Below are 19,943 nucleotides of genomic sequence, written 5' to 3' on the forward strand. Positions count from 1 at the left end.
ATAATTGGTTTCCAATAAGAGCATACACTCTTGCTTCAGTTCCAATTTCTCTTTGATGGCGTTTACTAATATCCTTAGGAAACGTTCTGCTTGATAAGTAAGTAACTAGATAGTTACTCCACTTAGGAACATGTGACATTTGGAACAATTTAGTGAACATCACTCCTCATAGTTGGCCAAAATACTCCAAGTCTCAAGATCCATTGCATAGTTTGATCTTTTGCAAAGTGAATTCCTACTATGGTAATATTTGCTTGACTTAGGTATTGGTTTTTTTCCTCGGGATTAATGCATAAAAGCAATATTCTATCCCGATTGATTTTGTACAAACTTTTGATACATAGCCGATTTCTCAATTAATTTGATTGTAATAGGAAGTGGTATTTGTGAATCCACTTGAGCTATTGTCATCAATGATACCATGTTTTCCGACCATCTAGGTAAAATTTCCACGGAGAAAAAATATGCATCTAGTAGGTCTTCGTCTACCCCTTTAGGTGATTATCCTGAAACAATCCTTGACAAATGATCTGCTCTTTGATGTGTAGTGGCCTTTTTTACAACCATAGTGAAATCAAATTCCAGAAGAATGATGAACCATCTCACTATTCTTCCTGTTGCATGGCTTGTTGACCAAGTACAATAGGGCTTGGTGATCCACAAAGAACACAAATTTGTTGGCTAATAGGTAATGTCTATACTTTTTAACGGCATAGATCATGCCTAGTCCTTCCCTCTCGGTGGTGGTATAATTCTTTTCTGCCATATTCAACTGTCGGCTAGCATAAGAAATAGAAAAATCAACTTTTCTGTCTCCTGGTTGAGCTAGTACACACCCAATGGCAAAATTGGAAGCATCTACATGTATGCGGAATATTTTATTCCAATCTAGTGCTTTTAATATTGAACAATATATTAGTGAATTTGGGAATTTCCCAATTCCCAATTTGAAAATGATCTTAACATTTGACCACATGGCCAAATCTTAGCCAAATTTTTGAGAGCATGGCTCAAAAGAGATTTTCAAGTACTACCTTGTAGATGAATTCGGCCTTTAAAATAGCTTGAGATTTGTTCATATGGCCAAAGTTTTAAGACATTGGTGATTCCCAAATTGGCTCTAAAGTCTCAAACTCTCTAATATGGTATTATTGGAGCTGAAGTGAGAGCTTGCTTAAGATTCATGAAGGATTCTTCGTATGCCTCAATCCATTCAAAGTTTGTAATCAAGCTATACATGGGTTTTGCAATTATAGCGTACATATAAATGAACCGTCTGTAATATTCACAATGTCCCATGAAGGCTTGAACCCCCTTGACTGTTGTCGGTCTAGGGAAATCAGCAATAACATGAATCACTAGCTATGCCATTTTTAGACACTATATGTCCAATAATTTTTCCTTGTCTACCCATGAATGTGCACTTTTCACAATTTAAGCAAATCATATAAAGTATACATTTTGCGAGTATCTTTCTGAGGTGTTCAAAATGATCAGCTCGGATTGATGAATGTACGCATAGATAATCCATATATACTTCCAAGAATTTTCTAAGATATTCTTTAAAAGCATGGCTCATCAATATTTGAAAGGTGGCAGAGGTATCAGTTAGCCCAAAAGGCATAATCCGATAGGCAAAAATACTCCATTCCGTTGCAAAAGCAGTTTTATGTCGATCTTTTGGGTCAACCAAAAGTTGATTGTATCCCAAAAAGGCATCTAAAAAGCTGTAAGCTTCTTTTTCTGCAATTCGTTCTAAAACATGCTTGGTGATTGGAAGAGGAAAGTTGTCTCTAATGGTAGCTGCATTCACTTTCTTGAGGTTGACACACACGCGTAATTTTCCGGTTTTCTTGGGTACTACCACAATTAGAGATACCCAATCTGTGTGTTCAATTTCATAGATGAAATCATCTTCCTTTAGCTTTTCAACTTCTTCTTTGATCTTTCTGGAAAATGTTTCATTATATGTGTATGGTCTTTGTCTACTTGGTTTGCATCATCTCTCATGGGTATGGTATGTTGATAGATTTCTGGATCAACACCCTTGAGATCCTTGTAAGACCAAGCAAAGATGTTTTGATATTCTTTCAGTAAGCTTAATAAAAGCTCTTCTTCTTCTTCTGTAAGGTCTTTTGCAATGTAGGTTGGTCTAGGCTCTTCTCCTGGTTCGGCCAGATCTATCCTTTTTGTGTTTCAAGCCCTTCGTAGGACTCGCCCTATTTCTGTAGTTCTCTAACAGGTTGTTCGACTATGATTTTTTGATCTTGGAGAGTATATTTCTTGTAATGGGATGAAACACTCATTACATCTTTACCATCTTCTTCAGTGGTTTCCATTTCAGTTCTATATATCTCCTTTAGAGCTTTTTTAACTCTTGATATTTGTTTTTTTGTTCGAGTCTAGTCATGGTTGAATCCTTGTCCTGTTTTTTAGGTTTCGCTTGAGTTTATTTTCTTGTTTTTCTTGATGTTTTTGATATTTTTTGGTTTTTTGTTTGAAGAATATATACCAGTGATTTTGTCCTTAACACAATCATGTGCATCTATCTGCATAAGGAACTGTGTTCTACTAGAGACTGATGGCGTAGGTCTAGTTTTCAAACTTCTAGTGTCTCTTCTTCGTCTATACCATTTCTATCTTCTCAGTTCCTAGTTAGGAAAGTCAAAAAACTTTTGCTCCCCTCCTTTCATGAGTAGCTTAGCTCTCACATGTTCTTTTTCTAACCCCAAATCCTAGCCGAAGAGACTGAATCGAATTCCTGTATGGGAATTTTCATGACATCTCTATAAGTGTGATCTTTTAGATTAACCCTTGTTATTGATCCCACTTGATTCAAGTACAAATAATTGTTTTCCCAATCTTGTATGAGTTGTACTTGTCGCATGAATGGTCTCCCCAATATGCTTTTGTAATTGAGTTTCTTCCCAAAGTCTACTATGGCAAAAGTGTGCTGATATTCAATCCCACAGGAGTTAACTATCACTTTCTCAAGCAATCCTAAGGGTCTTTTGATGTGTCCATCAACCAATTGCAATTTCATTTGAGTTTGTCTAATGGTTGACTGTCCCCAGGATTCCCATACTGCTTTTGTGGCTATGGCTATGCCTGCCCCACTATCCAGTATTGCCATGGACTCTATGTCATTATGCCTCATTGGAAGGGTCATGTTTCCTTCTTCCCCTTGGTAGTATTCTCCAACTTTGCTCATTGGAACAGATCGAATCTCTTTGTTATCCATTTCATGTTTCAATTTTCCCATTTTTTTTGCGATTAGTCTTGTTATTTCCACTTTCTCTAGGGTTTTCTGTAGATCATTCCATAAATGTGGCCTGATTTTCAACAGTTCTCCTAAAGTAAGAGTGCATTGGATGGATGTAGACATGATTGAATGAATGTTGTCTACTTCTAGGGTTTGTTCCACCCTTTTTACCAGAGTGATTTTACATACTATGGATTCATCTTCGTTATCTCCCAAGTAAGAGGGTAATGTTTTCAAGGTCAATGGTTTAGACATTCCTGAAGCTTCAGATCCACAATCCCCATACAAGGATTTTATATCCATGTCCATATCACGAGGTATATTGTCTAACCAAGCTTCCTCGATAGGAGCTGACTTCAGAGTTAGGCTCCCATGATTGATTTCTCTAACTTTTTTCCATAAGTGTCCTGGCCAATCTTCTTCTATGAAAGGAATTCCATCTAAGACATCTTCAATGTCCGGCACCATAAGTTCTAGCTCTTTTGTTTCAAGGTGGGATTCTACCATCATTTCGGATTTTTCTTTATTGGCTTTTACCACAAGCTCCTCAGGTTTTGTGATACTCTCGAGCTTGGGTCTTTGTTTTTCTAGCATCTCTTGCGTGATTCTTACGAAATTTTGATAAGATTCAAGCTTAGCTACTTCCATGTCTGGAGAAGGATACTTTTTCCATTTGTTTTTCATGTTTTTGCATGCTTTAAGTCTCTCTTGGTAGGCTTCCAAAGCTACATTAATAGGCTCAAAAATTTTATCAACCAAAATTGATCCTCCAGATTTCATGGTGGTTTCCTTGATTTCGCTTCCAGTTTCTTTCATCTTTTCTTGGAATAGTTTCTTTAATTTCAGCCCTTTGTTTTTGTTTTCTCATCTCATACCTTTTGTTTCTACTTTGTTTGGTCTTTTGAGAGGAAATTTTTGTATTTTTCGAATCATCAGAGGAAATTTGTTTCTTTTTCTTAGCCTGGGCTCTGGTAATTACCTTGATTGGAACAATTGGTTCACTCTCAGATGAGCTACTAGGTATCACTTGGACTACGTTCACTATTGTTTTACCCTTGTTTAAAATATTTTTTGGACAATCTTTCGGGAAGTGTCCTCCCTTTTTGGAACATTGTATGCAATAAGCTTCAACTCGCTTGAGGTTCTTGTCAGGCTCTGGGCATTCATTTTCCAATGATCATCTGCACCACAGTTATGACAGTTTCCAGTTCTTGGCTTAATCATGGGTCTTACCACAAGAGGTCTAACACCTTGAAAAGCTACATAGTACATTGGTACAAGCTCTGGTGGAGCATAAGTCACAGGTTCTTCCATTGGTGGTGGATGTGAATTGTACCAATCTCCTTCTACCATTATTGTAGGTGGACTAGGCTCAACAATCGATGTAACAGGCACTAGTGCTTGCTCATCTATTACTTGCTATGGATGCATATACTTTACAGGCACTGCATTATGTCTCGGATATGGAGGTTGTTGACCCAACATTGATTGAGGTCTTTCCATACCCATCGGTGGTCTTTGAGCTGGGGCCATATTAGGCTAATATATGTACATGGGTTGTCCTTGTGGCCTCATAAGCACATATTGAACTTTTCCATCATACTTTGGTCGGTAGTAGCACTCATTGGTCTCATGGTTGGTCCATTTACCCTTGATTGCACACCATTTTTGTGGCCTAATTGGTTGTCCCTATTAAGGCATCCCTTGTCCTGGTCCTCTCTTAGGTTCTTTTTGCATGTTATTCATGTCATGTCATTCATCCTTTTGAGCATGTATTTTATGGTTGGAAGTGGTGCTACAACAGCTGTCTCCCTTGTGCTGGTTTGGTGGATGCTATTTTCTCGCTTTGGTTATCCTTAGGGACATCTTCTGTGTTGAATTTATTACAATTGTCTCCTAAGTCAATAGCATCTGACACACACTCTTCTAGGGCTGTATGCGTCTTGCTATACAGGATAGCATGCAGTTCCTTGTTTATCAGTCCCTCTAGAAACAATGATACTAGTCGTTCTTCTGCAAGTATCTCTAGCTCTGAGCATGCTGCAATGTGTTCTTCATTCGAGCTGCACAATCCCTAACAGACTCACCTTGTTTATGTTTAAAGTTGTAGGTCTGAGCTACCGTATTGTGTTTGATTCCCATTTTGGAACAAGCAGCTACAAATCCTTCAGCTAATGTATTCAAGTCCATGATCGACCTTGGTGGAATGTTTTGGAACCATGTCAATGCTTTTCCTTCTAATGTCATTCCAAATATAAGACCTAGGGTAACTGAACATGCTAATCTCCACCCAGCCATGCCCTATATAGGCCCTTGGCCTACTAAATATAGGGACCCCCTTGACTGCATGTCCATTCTGGCCCTTGGCCGTGACTAGTCCTACCCTTGTCCTGACATTACTCCCCCCTTGGAGAAGCATTTTCGTCCGCAAAAACACAAGTGATAGTATATTCATAAGAACACTAATGTCTTCTACTCTAACATCCCTCATGGATCCAACGGTTCATTTGAGCGGAACCCGGTTCAGTAGGAGGTTCAATGAAACCAAGAGTAACATCTTGATTTTCTCCATTGTTGTCTGTTAGTAACCATCTGATGGTACCGGTTCCCACCAAACATGGTGTGTAGACTCCATTTAGAACGCTCATGAGCATGGTAAACGAGTTTATCACAACAAAGATGTACCAAAAAAAGTACCTCTTGTCACTTTCCATGAAAGTAACTTGCTGACATAACTAATCAGCCAAGTCCTTGACTTGTTCCCAATTTTCATCATCAGTAAACAACCCCACCCTAATGAGTGTTCAAGGTTGAGACCTTGACTTATACATGAAGAGACTACCTAGTCGCAACATGCATTAACTGATAGTAAGTAAACTCCAAGAAGAGCAATAAATGCTTATTAATTGGATTGCTTGGTGCTAATGTACGCACTTTGCATATCCTTTTAGCCCAAGGTTACACTTTGTAATCTGCCAATCCCCTTGGATATTGACAGTGCTGAGGTGTGTTTCCCCCACGGTTTACAGACAGTCTTCTCAGACGACTGGTAAACGGGGAATCACAATAGCGTATAACATTGTTGAGGAATCAACAATGTCCGGAATAACCGTCGTGTTTAACTTGAAAAATCCACAAACACCCAAACCGAGCCATGACCTCTATTGGTGATTAGTAGACCCAAAAGTAATCTCATAGAGATAGTGCACATAGAGTGAAAAATGCTTCATAAGCAACAACCTGAGGAATATGCATGCCGTTCCAAATCAGCCTTTGCTAAACACTAAGACCCATAACACCTAGTGTGCATGCATTTAGCAAGAAACAGATCCGAACCTGTATATCCATGGTGATCTTTGTCAATACTTATGGCAAATGCGATGCGCGTAGCACACATTAAAAAATAATGTAAATAGTTCTGAAAAGAAACTAAATACTTTCAGTTACAATCTTTTGCAAGCCTTGTTGAAACATCTGAATGGCAATAGAAGGTGAAACATTGATCACTTCTAGGTACAGACAATGAAACTTTTTCATTAACCACTTATAGCCTTGCTATATGTATAAACAACCATCTATAATGTTGTTTAGCAATACTTGTAGCTGAACAAGTCATTCTAACTATCCGACAATTTTGGCCACTGAAATTGCTCCTGATACGTGGTGCTGAAAATGGTCTAGAAAACAGATGTGACCAGCACCTAGGGACTTTGTCGTGACACATATTTGAAATAGGGGGCGCCAGTGTCAGTCCCAAAGACTCATATTCACCACTTGTGGAATATGTCTCAAAGGAGGATGGCCGAAAAAGTGACATCCATCAAGTACAAGATGTACTTGTGTGTGGAGGAACTGCAAAACACTCCGCGACAAGAGTACTTAGACGTCTTGAAAAACCAAGCAAAGCATACTAAAAATGGAATAACACCAAATCAATAGATGCGTACCTGGAGATTTGAACGTAATGTACACTTACTGGTATTCAAATGGAGAGGAATGGACAACGTGAAAAAACAAGCAACATTGCATTAGAAACCTTGGGTGTTGCCTTTGCAATCCAAACCCGTTGGGTAGAACCTACGTAGTCAAATGCCCTGGTAAGATCCTTTATAGAACTACGCAACTAGCAGGTAACGGTAACCAACACAGTCAACTGTGTACAGAATGATTGGAATCAACTTGAAAAGTGTGTCCGTCTACTACCACGTTTGGTAGATTGCGGAATTCTTTCCTTGAAAGTATAACTGGGAGAGATCAACTGTGATCCTCAATGCAGATCAAACTGTGATCCTCAATGCAGATCAAACTGTGATCCTTAATGCATATAGGGTGATGTAACAATCACCCGCCGGGTCTTACCCCAAAACAGTATGTCTATAGACACTCCGTAGTGCTATAGAGAGAGCAGGAGACCCACACTTGTGAACTGCCGATCTCTTATGGACAGCCATGCTGTCACAACTGATTGCTGCGTCTATACTCCGTGGTAGAGATTAGCTTGTGTGAGTTTAAGATTATCAAAAACTCACTTGAGCGTCGCACTAAAAACATGTAGTGCAAAAATGACACCCTAAACATCCATAATGACAAGACGCTTGCTTGTCAATTAACGTTGATAGCCATTTTTCGGCTCTTTGTAATTGCCACAGTGAGTTACCTCACCCTACCAAAATCACCCAAACACTGTGGCTATCCCTACCATTTCACTGTACATAGGCATGCGTGAGTCACGGGACTTTTCCCATATCTTCTTAAAAAACCCTCAATTAGCTAGTCATTGGGCTAGTTGAGCCAAAAAAATAAAAATAAAATAAAAAATAAAAGTATATTATGGCCCATGCGTATGTAAATATTTCTTTGTATATAGGGCCTAAATAAAAGATTTTTTCATAATTATTTTGATATTTATTTAAATATTTCTACCTAGGTGTGTGTTACTTATGCTCAGTACATTGCCTCACCATTACCACAATTTTTTCTTACCATTTTTCATACTCTTTATTCCATATAGAAATATTTTCATTTAAGCTTCTCTTATATTTGGTGTAACTCCACCCCAACAAAAATCCAAAAAAACTAGTTTTATTTATGTGTATATTTTTTCACTATTGTGATTTTTCCCTTCCTACATCTATTTTGTTTTTTTTTCTAAAAAATTAGAACACCAAAAATATTTATCTTTTTATGGTAGCCTCATAATGAGAGAGATTTCTTTTGACCCCTTGATATTTTTTCCACTTATATTATTTATATTTGACATGTACATATTTTTTAGACCCCTCAATATTTGATTTTCTTAGTTGTACTATTCACTTATATCATAATCTCAACAATATCTTCAATTATAGACCTACCAAATAAGGTCAAGGGTAGGTGGCATGCATACATGCACTATGGAGGGCTCACTCTTGGAGGTATTCAAAAGAATCATCCAAAGAAGGACCCCACAAGGACCTTGTGCAGTGGAAAAAAACGGTCGGTTTTGCTGAATTTTTAAAGTTCACTTGCTCTCTGAATTTGAAAAGGTGATACAAACAAAAGTTGTAGCTCGTGGGCTGAACTTTTGCCTCAAATGTTTTCATATTTTTTTGAGCTACGAGCTGTGAGCTATGATTTTATTAGTGGACCCCAGTTTTCCCATGCTATGCAGCCACACTCTCTCTTCCACTTTATCATTTTCCTCTTTCACACACACTTCTCCACTCATCATCCCCACCTCTCTCACCACTCCTCTCTGCACTCTACTCACCTTCTCCTCAACCTTGAAGAATAAGAGAAACCATGGTGAACTCATACCTCCCACACACAATTCCATTCCAAAATTGACCACCTAGTCTCATTTTTCCTCCTCCAAATTATCCATATCTATCAAAAAAACCACAAAATTCAGCCTCTTCTCTTAAAAGACAGCATCATGGTGGTTGATTACTCAGCTTCAATTACCTTGTCTCTCAAGGAAGGTCAAGAGTGGAGAAAAAATGTACCGTCAAAGCTAGTGGACCGTCAACAAGCGTAAAAAATTGGCCCTACTCAAGACACTTGGAGCATCAACCTTGTAAGAAATCCACCTTTTCTTACCTCTTAAGAGTTTTTCTTCCTTATTTGTATCCTACATGGATACTCCCATTGTAAATATCCAATTCCATTTGTAAATTAATACTAACTTTACTAACACTAACCCACTATGAAAAGTCCTATCACCTCCATTTCTCTCTTCTCTCTTTCCCCACCAACTTCTTGATAATTCCAAGCAAAAGAAATTAGATAAATTGCGGAAAATCTAACCCAACCATGGTTAGAGGAGTAACCCTAGCCTTCAAAATTTCTATTAAAGGAGGGTGTAGCTAGCACAAAAAAGGGGGAGCCATAAGCAAGAGCACTATGCTATAGCTTGAGAAGCCAAGCTCAACCTCTCTAGAAGGAGCTCTTGAGTGGAAGCTCATTGTCTTATGCATGTGCATGTGTTGTAATAGGGGATTAGCAAGGGAACTCTATGCCATTGTAAGAGAGAGAGTGATCATTCAATTGAGAGTAGGAAATCTATCATTTCTCCTACTAGTGTAAGCCCAACATTTGCTGAATCAAGGAGGGTGGATTTGGACTAAGCTTGGATACTTTGTCTCCCTTCCAACGTGAAGTAATGGACAACAATGATGCGTAAGTGTCTTGGTGTTTTTTGTTAAGTTCTTGATAGCTTGTCTCTGGTGTTGTCATCAATCTAGCTATAAATTCCACATACTGTAAGAGGGCGACAGGGTGGAGAGGACTCCCTTGGCCTTAAGACAGTGATTGGGGTGGCTTTTCTTGTGATGTGTTGTGGTGAAATTTATGCAAGCTATGTTGAACAAATACTAATCTCACTTTGATTTGTCATGACAGATTTTTAAGAAGGTATTAATGCAACAAGCACCCCCTCCCCCTTTCTCTCTCCTTCTTAAATATATAGTTGTGTTTGCTTGATCATTGCCGATACGTTTCAAAGCAGCCCGAGCACTATCTCTCTCTCTCTCTCTCTCTCTCTCTCTCTCTCTCTCTCTCTCTCTCTCGTGTTTTAGTGTGTGAGAGTGTTCCATTGGTGTTAGGGTTAGTGTAAATTCCTTGCTTGTTTGTGGGTTGCTCTAATGATTCTCCTCTTTTGCGTCCTAGTTTGCTCTTAAACTAGGTGGTGCCCCTTGTGTAGTTGGGATTTGGCTGTGGGTTTGTTGTTTTGGTTTGTGTTGTGTTGTGCCCCAGCCCCATTGAGCAGCACGGGAGCCTTGAAGGGTGTCTAGAGGTTGCTCTTCTTGTTGCCCGCCCCGGACCGCCTCAACGTCAATGGGTACTCTACTAGGTAGAGCTGCTAGATCTTGAGAACAATCATCCAAGGAATACCAACAAGCGGATCTTACCCTAGATTTAACAATGGCTCTTAGCCAATGTGTGTGGCTCATAGCCCTCATGGCAATTAGTGTTCAATCGTCGAACTGATAAAGACTAATGTGGATGGCATCTTGCCCAATTACTAGCTGAGAGTTAGAGCATCTTGGCTCAGGAGGACTCACTACTGAAACATGTAGCAAAAACTTCTTAGAAAGTATGCAGTATTCTTCGAGAGAAATAAGAAAGAGAGATAAGAAGAGCATGGTGGGCTGAGGAACCGTCCTTAAATTTCTAGTGTGTGTGTGCCTAGAATGTGTGCTCTTAGACATCTTATGCCGGACTGGCAGCTTACCCTATAAGCATGCTCTGCCTGTATAACACTCTCATCGAGAGAGGGAACATAAAACACAAGCCATAGCTTGCCCCACTTACCATGTATGGGGTCGTGACTTTAGGACGACGTAGCATTGGCACTTTGCCCGTACAATAAGTCCTTGATTTAGGTTCCGGTTAGTGTTGGTGTGTGTTGATAGCAACCAACAAGCATAGTAAACAATCCATCCTTAGTCTATCCTTGACAGAGTTGCGAGTGTGATAGCGGAAGCGTAATGCATGTAACAGTAGAATGAAATCTACCTTACTAGCATGCCTGGCATGCGTAATTGTAAGCCCTTGTGGAGAGTGATGGCCTCAAACGTGAGGACCAAAACCATAAGTGCCTGGCATAGTTTAGACTGGTAGGGATTATGTGTGCTAATATTCCTTATTTTGTCAATTTCCCAAAGCCGTGCTTCTTCTAAAATTACCAAAGCACTTTGCTTTGCACAATGACAGTAATTGCCAAGTAAAGTGTAAACAGGAAAAACAAGAAAAACTTAAACTTGGCTAACCTGGTCGTTGTTGCTGCAACCAGTTGTCATGAAGTTTGGAAGGAAAAACTCATCCAAAATGGCTTATAGCCATACTTGCACAGACGCCGTCATATATCCTATACACCTGTCTGGTACATAATGAAATAACTTGCAAACACATTTCCTATTCCTTTCCAATTTTGGATACTTAAAGTAAATGCCAAACGGGAGAAGCGACAATGCAAGATCCCTAAATTGAAGCCTTGCTTCACCAAAATCTGTTAGTTCTAATAGCCAACTGATGCGGCTATTGACATACAGAGAGCATGAGAAAAAGAATCGACCTTGTCGAGCAATTTCAATTGGAATGAACTAATACTGTGTGGCAAACATCAGCTAGCAGCTGCTGGAAATAGTGACAAGGAGTCGTCCATGCCGAGAAACTTGCCCCCTCATTAAGTACACCTGCTGACAAATCGCCCTGACTCGAAAGTCGAATGTGGTACCGAGGAGAAATTTCAAATATTATGAAATCAGTAACACAACCTTGGACTACACAAGCCTTGCTCATTAACTCCCTTGTACGGAGCCTTGCTCCCTTAGAATACAAGCCGCATGCCACCCGTATCTGGCCTTTATTATCAATCTACATAAACGATGATTGAAAGCAGCAGATGAAAAAATAAAAGAAGTTACCTGGATTCCATGCTTGCTGGAGCTTGGTACTTGCCCCAACTTTTCTAAAGTTTCTCGGACTAGCCTTGCAGTCGTACCCCCATCTATTGATTTGTCCAGAGATGTCCTACTTCCACAAAGCTTCCAAATTTCCATGCTTCTGCTGCAGAGATGTCCTATTTCCGCAAAGCTTGCAAATTTTCCATGCTTCTGCTGCGGAGATGTCCTACTTCCGCAAAGCTTGCAAATTTTCCATGCTTCTACCTTGAACACCTTGAAGCTTTCACTTCAACTGTCAGCACATGCACCTTGCATGCCATGCCATGCATGCATGCCATCGGTGATTGCTTGTTGAGTACCAACTCCAATCAGCTCGAGGCTTGCAAGCGTGTTGAAAACAATGTCGACTTGAGCCGTGGGCCAAAGCCCTTAATTGGGGGACGCCCAACAAGTGCTTTGGAGTTTCCATTTACGACTATCTTTAACTATTGTAGCTCGTAATACTCGAGCCTGCTGATCCTTGGCTCTATGGGAGTGGCCTTCGTGTGTAGAGTAGCTTGCTGTCTACAAAACCAAACTCGGTGGGAACTGGCTCTTGTCCAAGAAAACCTAAGGTCACTTAAGTGACCTTGTGTGAACACCTTGGAGCCACCATGGCGGACTGCATGCATCGCGCAGAGGGAGAGCAGCCATCGCGCGTAGGGGAGTTGTCAACTCCAGGCGGCCGAGTGACGAACCGTCACGCCTGCTCTCCAGCGCATCAAACGAGCTCCTCAGCGATCGTTTTCGTGCAGGTCGCAACTTTCGTGCAGATCAACACGCAGGCCCTCCCGCCTAGCAAGGGATTATGCACACGCTTTGCTCTCTCAATTCCGCCTTGGTCGATGCTCGACCCTCCCCCCTTGTAAGCGGGCCTGCACACGCTCTTCCTCTCCGAAACTTCACCCGCCTCCTCTGATAAGCCCTTTTGCCCACGGTTTCTGCTGTTCGTGTCGACCTTCCTCCTCTTCGGCTTATCTCTTGAAGGGGCCATGCCCACGCATCTTCCCCCTTGGGCTTGCCCACGACCCGAGAGAGAGAGAGAGAGAGAGAGAGAGAGAGAGAGAGAGAGAGAGAGAGAGAGAGAGAGAGAGAGAGAGAGAGAGAGAGAGAGAGAGAGAGATCATGCAACCAAGCGTGCAAGGCTTCCTCCTCCTCCATAGCTCTTCCCTCCCCCTGAGCTCTGATACCAATATAAGACTTAGGGTGACTGAACATGCTAATCTCCACCCAGACATGCCCTATATAGGCCCTTGGCCTGCTAAATATAGGGACCCCCTTGACTGCATGTCCATCCTAGCCCTTGGCCGTGACTGGTCCTACCCTTGTCCTGACACCAAACCCCTCGAATATATGTTTTGCTCTTAGCACTTGCTTAAATCTTGCTAAGTGGTCGTATGGATTCTCAAATCCACTGTATTTTCTAACCCATTTCTGAAAATCAGCTGGTGTGACATCTCTATTTGGTTCAACTCCCGATCTTCTGGCAATTGATCCTGTTCCGAGTCCTTCAAACCAGTCTGTTGGAAATAGTGACTCATATAGCCATGGATTCACTGTAGTGTCACCTGGTTTTCTTCGTGATGAGGTGGTTTCTGGTTTCTTCACGTTACTCTCAGAAGATCTCTCACGGTATTCATCTCTTGGAATAGTTTCCGTTCCTTGGCCCAATATCCAATCCCTTATGGAGTACCCTTGGTATTTGGTTTGTTCCACCTCCGCATGAGTCATCATAACAAAGTTGTTGTTATAACAGTCCCTAAACAGGTAGGTTGGTAGGTCTACTGAACCCTATCTTTGATTTGGAAGATATAAATGATGTTCATGGGTGTTAGTTGTCTTGATTTGGCATGAGAAGTCCATAGGAGATCTTTGATGTTTCTATCCTCCCAACAATAGACTCCGATCCTAGGATTATCCATACTAATCCATTTCAAAGGCTTCAAATCAACTTGATCGTATCCTTCAAATTCTAAAGTCGGTGGTTCTTCCCTTGCTGCCGTATCTAGAATTATGTTATTTACTTCCAACCACCATTTGTCTATCAAATCAGAGTTTTCAACTTGTAAATACTGAGTTCCGTTTCTATCCATGTAAATTTTTCCTTGTTTGTTTTTCCTAATTTTCTCTTCAAACTCTATGCCATGGTCATCAATGCAATTAGCATACTCTTCAGTAGGATCAAGGTAGCCTGAGCTCCATGGCGATTAGTCGTATGAAATGAGAGTATATGCTTGTAGCGCACTGTCATTCTGGCTTCTGAGTGAGTCGAATAGGAAGACATTTCAGATGTTGATTCTGAAAAAGTGTCTGAGACTTCTTCAGAGATAGTGTCCAAGGTGCTTGCCTTCATTAACACTCTCTTTGGTGGATACTCTACTGGAGGTTTCTCCAAATATGCCTTGGTTTCCTAGTATGCGACTAGATCTAAGGTTCATATAGACTTGTGAAGCCCTAGATAGAGTACTTACCGTCGGATAGACTTGTTGTCAATTTCTTCCACGTGACTTGATTGTAATTTTTATCAAGCTGCTAATTCCTTGCTTGCAACCTGATTCCTGTTTCAATTTTGATCAAGGTAGCTATTCTTTCACAAAGACTATATAGTTTTTGCCAGCTATTGTAATTGGTATATGTGTATCACTTCAAATGAAGCTATGGGAGTCAGCATTTGAGACTTTCAGATTTCACTTTTGCAGAAAATCAAAGGACTAATCTACAACCTAAAAACTGAGTAAACATGTACCAATTTTGATCCGATTGAACCCAAATTTTCCCGGTGGCTTTGTATTATGTTGGTCTAAGATTGTACAAGCGCGAAAGTAAAACTTGGTGTCTCTGTGTAGCAGTAGTAAATAATCGTGATTATTTATCTTTCTTAGTTTTTTGCACTTTTTGGCTTGATTTGTCAAGTATACAACTTGTTAAGGTCCTTGGACAAGTTTCAATTATTTTGGATAAAATTTGTTCAAGTTTATCCACTGTTTCTTGTCCGTAGACTCGGTTTTCAAGAATCTGGCTTAAGTCTCACTTTTGTGATTCAAATTTTACCAAAATTGATTTGTGTGGTCTACTTGATATGCTTGACCTTGTGGTATACTCAAATCTAAAAAATTATCAATTTTTGTAGCAGATGTAAATAATCGCGATTATTTACTCCAGCTAATTTTTTGCAAGTTTTTGTCCCAATCTGTTAAGCACTTCAAATTAATGTCCCTAGCTAAGTTTCATTAAGTTTGGACAGTTTTTGGTCAAATGGTCATCAATTTTGTGTCCGTAGACTGACTTTGCAAATTTGGTCACAATTTTCAATCCAATGATCCAAATCCTACCAAATTTGGTTTGTGGGCTTATTACAACATGGTAAAGCTAGTGGTATGCTAACTTGGTTAAAAAAGTTGAAAAATGAGATGGATGTAAATAATCATAATTATTTACTTCTGGTAAATTTTTGCATCTTTTTGGTCAACTGAGCATATACATATGTCTATCACATCAATATAAGCCTACAAATCAAGTTTCATTGAATTTGGATAATTTTTTCTCCAATTTACACTCAAGTTTCCAAAAGTCAGTACAAACTTTAGTTTTTATCCAGTTTTTTGTGAATTTGGTGATCCAAATTCTATGTGCCTTTACAAAAGTTGTTTGTACACATACAATGAGTCAGTGGTATGAACCTTGGTCAATTTTGAACTAAAAGAAAATAATCGTGATTATTTACTTCAGGCTTAAAATGAACATCTTTTTGCACTTTTTCAATGGACAGTCTTTTCAGGAGCTACTTTAAGCCTATGAATCAAGTCAAAACTTAATTTGGCCTAAACTGCCAAGAAAAAATAAATAATCTAAGTTTCTGCAAACTCTTGAAAGTTTTACCTCAATGTGTTCTTGAGCTTACTCACTGGTTCACACAACTTTTTAAACATACTCTCAAGTCGGATTGAGTGGTTGGTAGTCATTTTGTGCTATTTATGGAAGTAGACCTGAAATTTTGCAACCTCAAATAACAACTCACAATTGATTCTTTTAGAGAGAGCAATGTTTGAAATTCCACCTCAGATTCTACTTACCCTACTTTTAGGTTCTACTGCAATGGGGTTGTGGAAAGTGTCCACAAACATCCGTTTTCTTATTTTTTATGGTTTTCTGAGCCTTGTTCTTAAGACTTGTCTCATCCATCAATCATTCTCAAAATCCTAATCTAGTTCTATAATCCTAAAGGCACTCAACAAGTATGATTACTTTCAAGCTACCTCTACACAAGAAAAGACGACAAATTAAGCTATGCGGTTTCTAAAAGAAAGTTTTGACTCTAGGAGATCCTAGAGGAAGTTAAAGGATAATTTTACAAGATGCTCCTGTTTCTCCATAGTTTCGGTCTCTTCGATCCTCGGCAACGGCGCCAAATGTGAGACGGGTGTCTACTCTCGCTTCTATCTTATTGTAGACATAGCAAGAACCACGAATCAATTGTCAATCCATGGGACAAAGATGACTCGACTAGTGCATAGAGGCTACAAAATGTTGTCAATCTCGTGGAAAACAACAAACAACTCGCATCTAACTCAGGCTACACTCAAATGACAGAAATCACCAGAAGCTAATCGCTCATCGGCAAACAGATCACATCCGTTACAGCATCAAATGACATCCAAACATTACGAGACTTTTAGGACATGTTTATAAGACCTAAGCACACATGTTTATGGTCTCAAATCTCACTTTAGGTCAAGTGCAAAAATTGAAATTATTAACAACAGTGAGTTTTTGACCTAGTCATTTTTTATCCGCAATGCATCTAAATGCTTAGCAATGATGCCCCATTACTCCGTCTATACTTAGTTTTTTATTTTAAAACTTAAAATCCTACTTATGGTGAAATTAGGCCGCAGGTCGGCGATGCCAAAATCTATGAAATACTGTGAACTGCTTACGTCAATGCGTAGAGCTCTTACCTGCGATTGCAACGCAACAGACGAGACTGCAATGTGACAACCGGGGAGGGAGTTGGAAGTGTGAGAAGGAGAGAAGTGAGCGTTATCCAAAAACTTAAAAATAACTTTCAAAAATTGGCTTTTATACCTTAGCCAAGGTTTTTGGTGGTCAAAACTATTAATCTGGGAGCTCTAACTTAAGATGGGTAAAGACGAGTTGATACAATCTGGAAGCTTGTAGCTCTGGCTCATCAATTGCAAAGATTTGTCCAAAAAATAGGAGTTACAATATTCTTTGATTTATCAAATAATAAGTGTTTTTACAATGAGAGCTCCAAAATATGATATCCAGGTTAGCTTGCTGCTAATAGAAATCATTTGACCAAGTGGTTGCGATGGCTTTGGTTGAGGAGCTTCTTATTAAATTTCCCCTTAGCTATAAACATGCTCTGACCTAGCTAAGCCTCTATTCACAATGAACCGCAATGTCCTTTTGTCCATCTCATACCTTCTTTCTTTAGGTTGAAATGCAAGATGTGAAGGTTGTACCAGCCTCACCACTCCATTTATTTCTCTCATCTTCTGTCCCTTCAAAGGGTAGTACCCACTTTGGTTGTCATAACACATTGTAGCTGGTACTAGTACTTGTTTGTTAGATGGTTCCATCATCTGCGTGTATCTCATGTCTATAGGCATTCTAGCACCTGGCAGTGGAGGTTGTTGTCCTAAGACAAGCTATGGTCTTGCAACTTCTAATGGACCTAGCACATTCCCCATAACGTATCTCGGTGGAGTAGGTGCTACAGGAACAGGTTGTGAAAACCTCTCCCTAGCATTTTCCATGCCATAGTAACACTCTTTCCTTGTATGGTTTGTCCATTTTCTCTCAATTTTGGACCACTTAAGCTCCCTTGGATCAGCATTTACAAGAGGAGATAACCTCTTGACCATTTTGTCTAAAATTTTCTTGATTGATAGGTGCCTCTTGTTTTGCAATGAACTCACTTATTTGTGAATCACTGTGCTGAGAGGATGTGTCGTTCTTATGACTCTTACAACCCTTTTCTTTACATTGTTCACAATTATCCACCAGATAATGATCTTCTTTGATCACTTCCTTTAGCGTCAGGCTCCTAATCATATGCAGATCCTTTTGAAGACCTGCATGTCTCATTCCTTGGATAAAGACCAACATCAATCATGCTTGTGTAGGTAGTTCAGCTCTCGCATAGAACTTGATGTATCTCTTGATCCCTAATGCCGCTTAGCATAGTGATTCATAATCTTTTTGTTTGAATCTATGAATTTGCGAGACCGTATTGTGAGTTATACCTTTTGCAAGAATTCTTCAAACAGATCATCTACGGTCTCAAAATCCCATCTTTCCACTGAGTCGAACCATGTAGCCGCATCATCTTCAAGAGAGTCCAAATCTTGCAAACTGTGTTGCAAAATCCAAAACTTCCTCTCCTCTAATTACTCTTCTGAAAGCTAAAGTTAGGTCTTCGAGGGAGCTCAATGGAGCGAGTTTTTTTTTTTTGCCCACCCTCCCTAGCTCTCCTTCCTCCTTTTGCCACTCATGTGCCTCCTCGCCTCCACTGCTTCTCCTCCTCAACCTCCTCCTCTAACATCCTCCCTCCCCTCCACCTTCTTCCTCCATCTCCTCCTCTAGCCACCATCCTCCTCCTCCTTACTCATCACTCTCCTCTACCTCAGTCCTCCCTCTCTCCTCTCTCTCTCTCTCTCTCTCTCTCTCTCTCTCTCTCTCTCTCTCTCTCTCTCTATGTGTCTCTCCAACCCCCCCCCCCCCCCTCTCTCTCTCTCTCTCTCTCTCTCTCTCTTGTCCTCCAATGTCTCCCTTTCTCTCTCCCCCACTACCCTCCCCCTCCCCTGCCCCCTCTCTCTATCTCTCTCTCCCTCCCTCTCCTTGTCCTCTACCTCATTCCTCCCTCTCTATTCTCTCTCTCTCTCTCTCTCTCTCTCTCTCTCTCTCTCTCTCTCAATCTGCCTCATGTGTCCTCTCTCTTTCCCTCTCTCCCAATAATCCGTGCTTATTCTCTCTCTCCCTCTCTCTCCTCTCTCTCTCTCTCTCTCTCTCTCTCTCTCTCTCTCTCTCTCTCTCTCTCTGCCTCTCTGCTCCTCCTCAGACCTTCTCTCTTCTCCTTTACCACACTAATCCTAATACCACCCCCCACATTGCAATATGGTTTTCTAACCCCTACACCCCCCCCTCCCCCCCCCCCTCTCTCTCTCTCTCTCTCTCTCTCTCTCTCTCTCTCTCCATTTTCTCTTCCTACCATCTCTCTTCTCCTCTACCTCACCAATCCCTATCCCTCCCCCGACATTGCGATGTGGTTTTCTATCAGATTGAACCAAAAGAAAACAATTACTCTGAGTTGGGTTCATGTTCATGCTATTGCATGCTAAAATCATTTAGGCTACAATATTCACATTCTCTCTCTCTCTCTCTCTCTCTCTCTCTCTCAATCTGCCTCATGTGTCCTCTCTCTTTCCCTCTCTCCCACTAAACCGTGCTTGCTCTCTCTCTCTCTCCCTCTCTATCTCCTGCTCCTATTACCCACTCCTCCACTAACCCCTTACCCCCCCCCCCCCCCCCCCCCCCCCCCTCTCTCTCTCTCTCTCTCTCTCTCTCTCTCTCTCCTCTCTCTCTCTCTCTCTCTCTCTCTCTCTCTCTCTCTCTCTCTCTCTCTCTCTCTCTCTCTCTCTGCTCCTCCTCGGACCCTCTCTCTTCTCCTTTACCACACTAATCCCAATACAGCCCCCCACATTGCAATATGGTTTTCTAACCCGTACACCCCT

Source organism: Adiantum capillus-veneris, chromosome 4 (assembly GCF_014529385.1).
Source record: "Adiantum capillus-veneris isolate H3 chromosome 4, ASM1452938v2, whole genome shotgun sequence".
Classification (NCBI taxonomy): Eukaryota; Viridiplantae; Streptophyta; class Polypodiopsida; order Polypodiales; family Pteridaceae; genus Adiantum; species Adiantum capillus-veneris.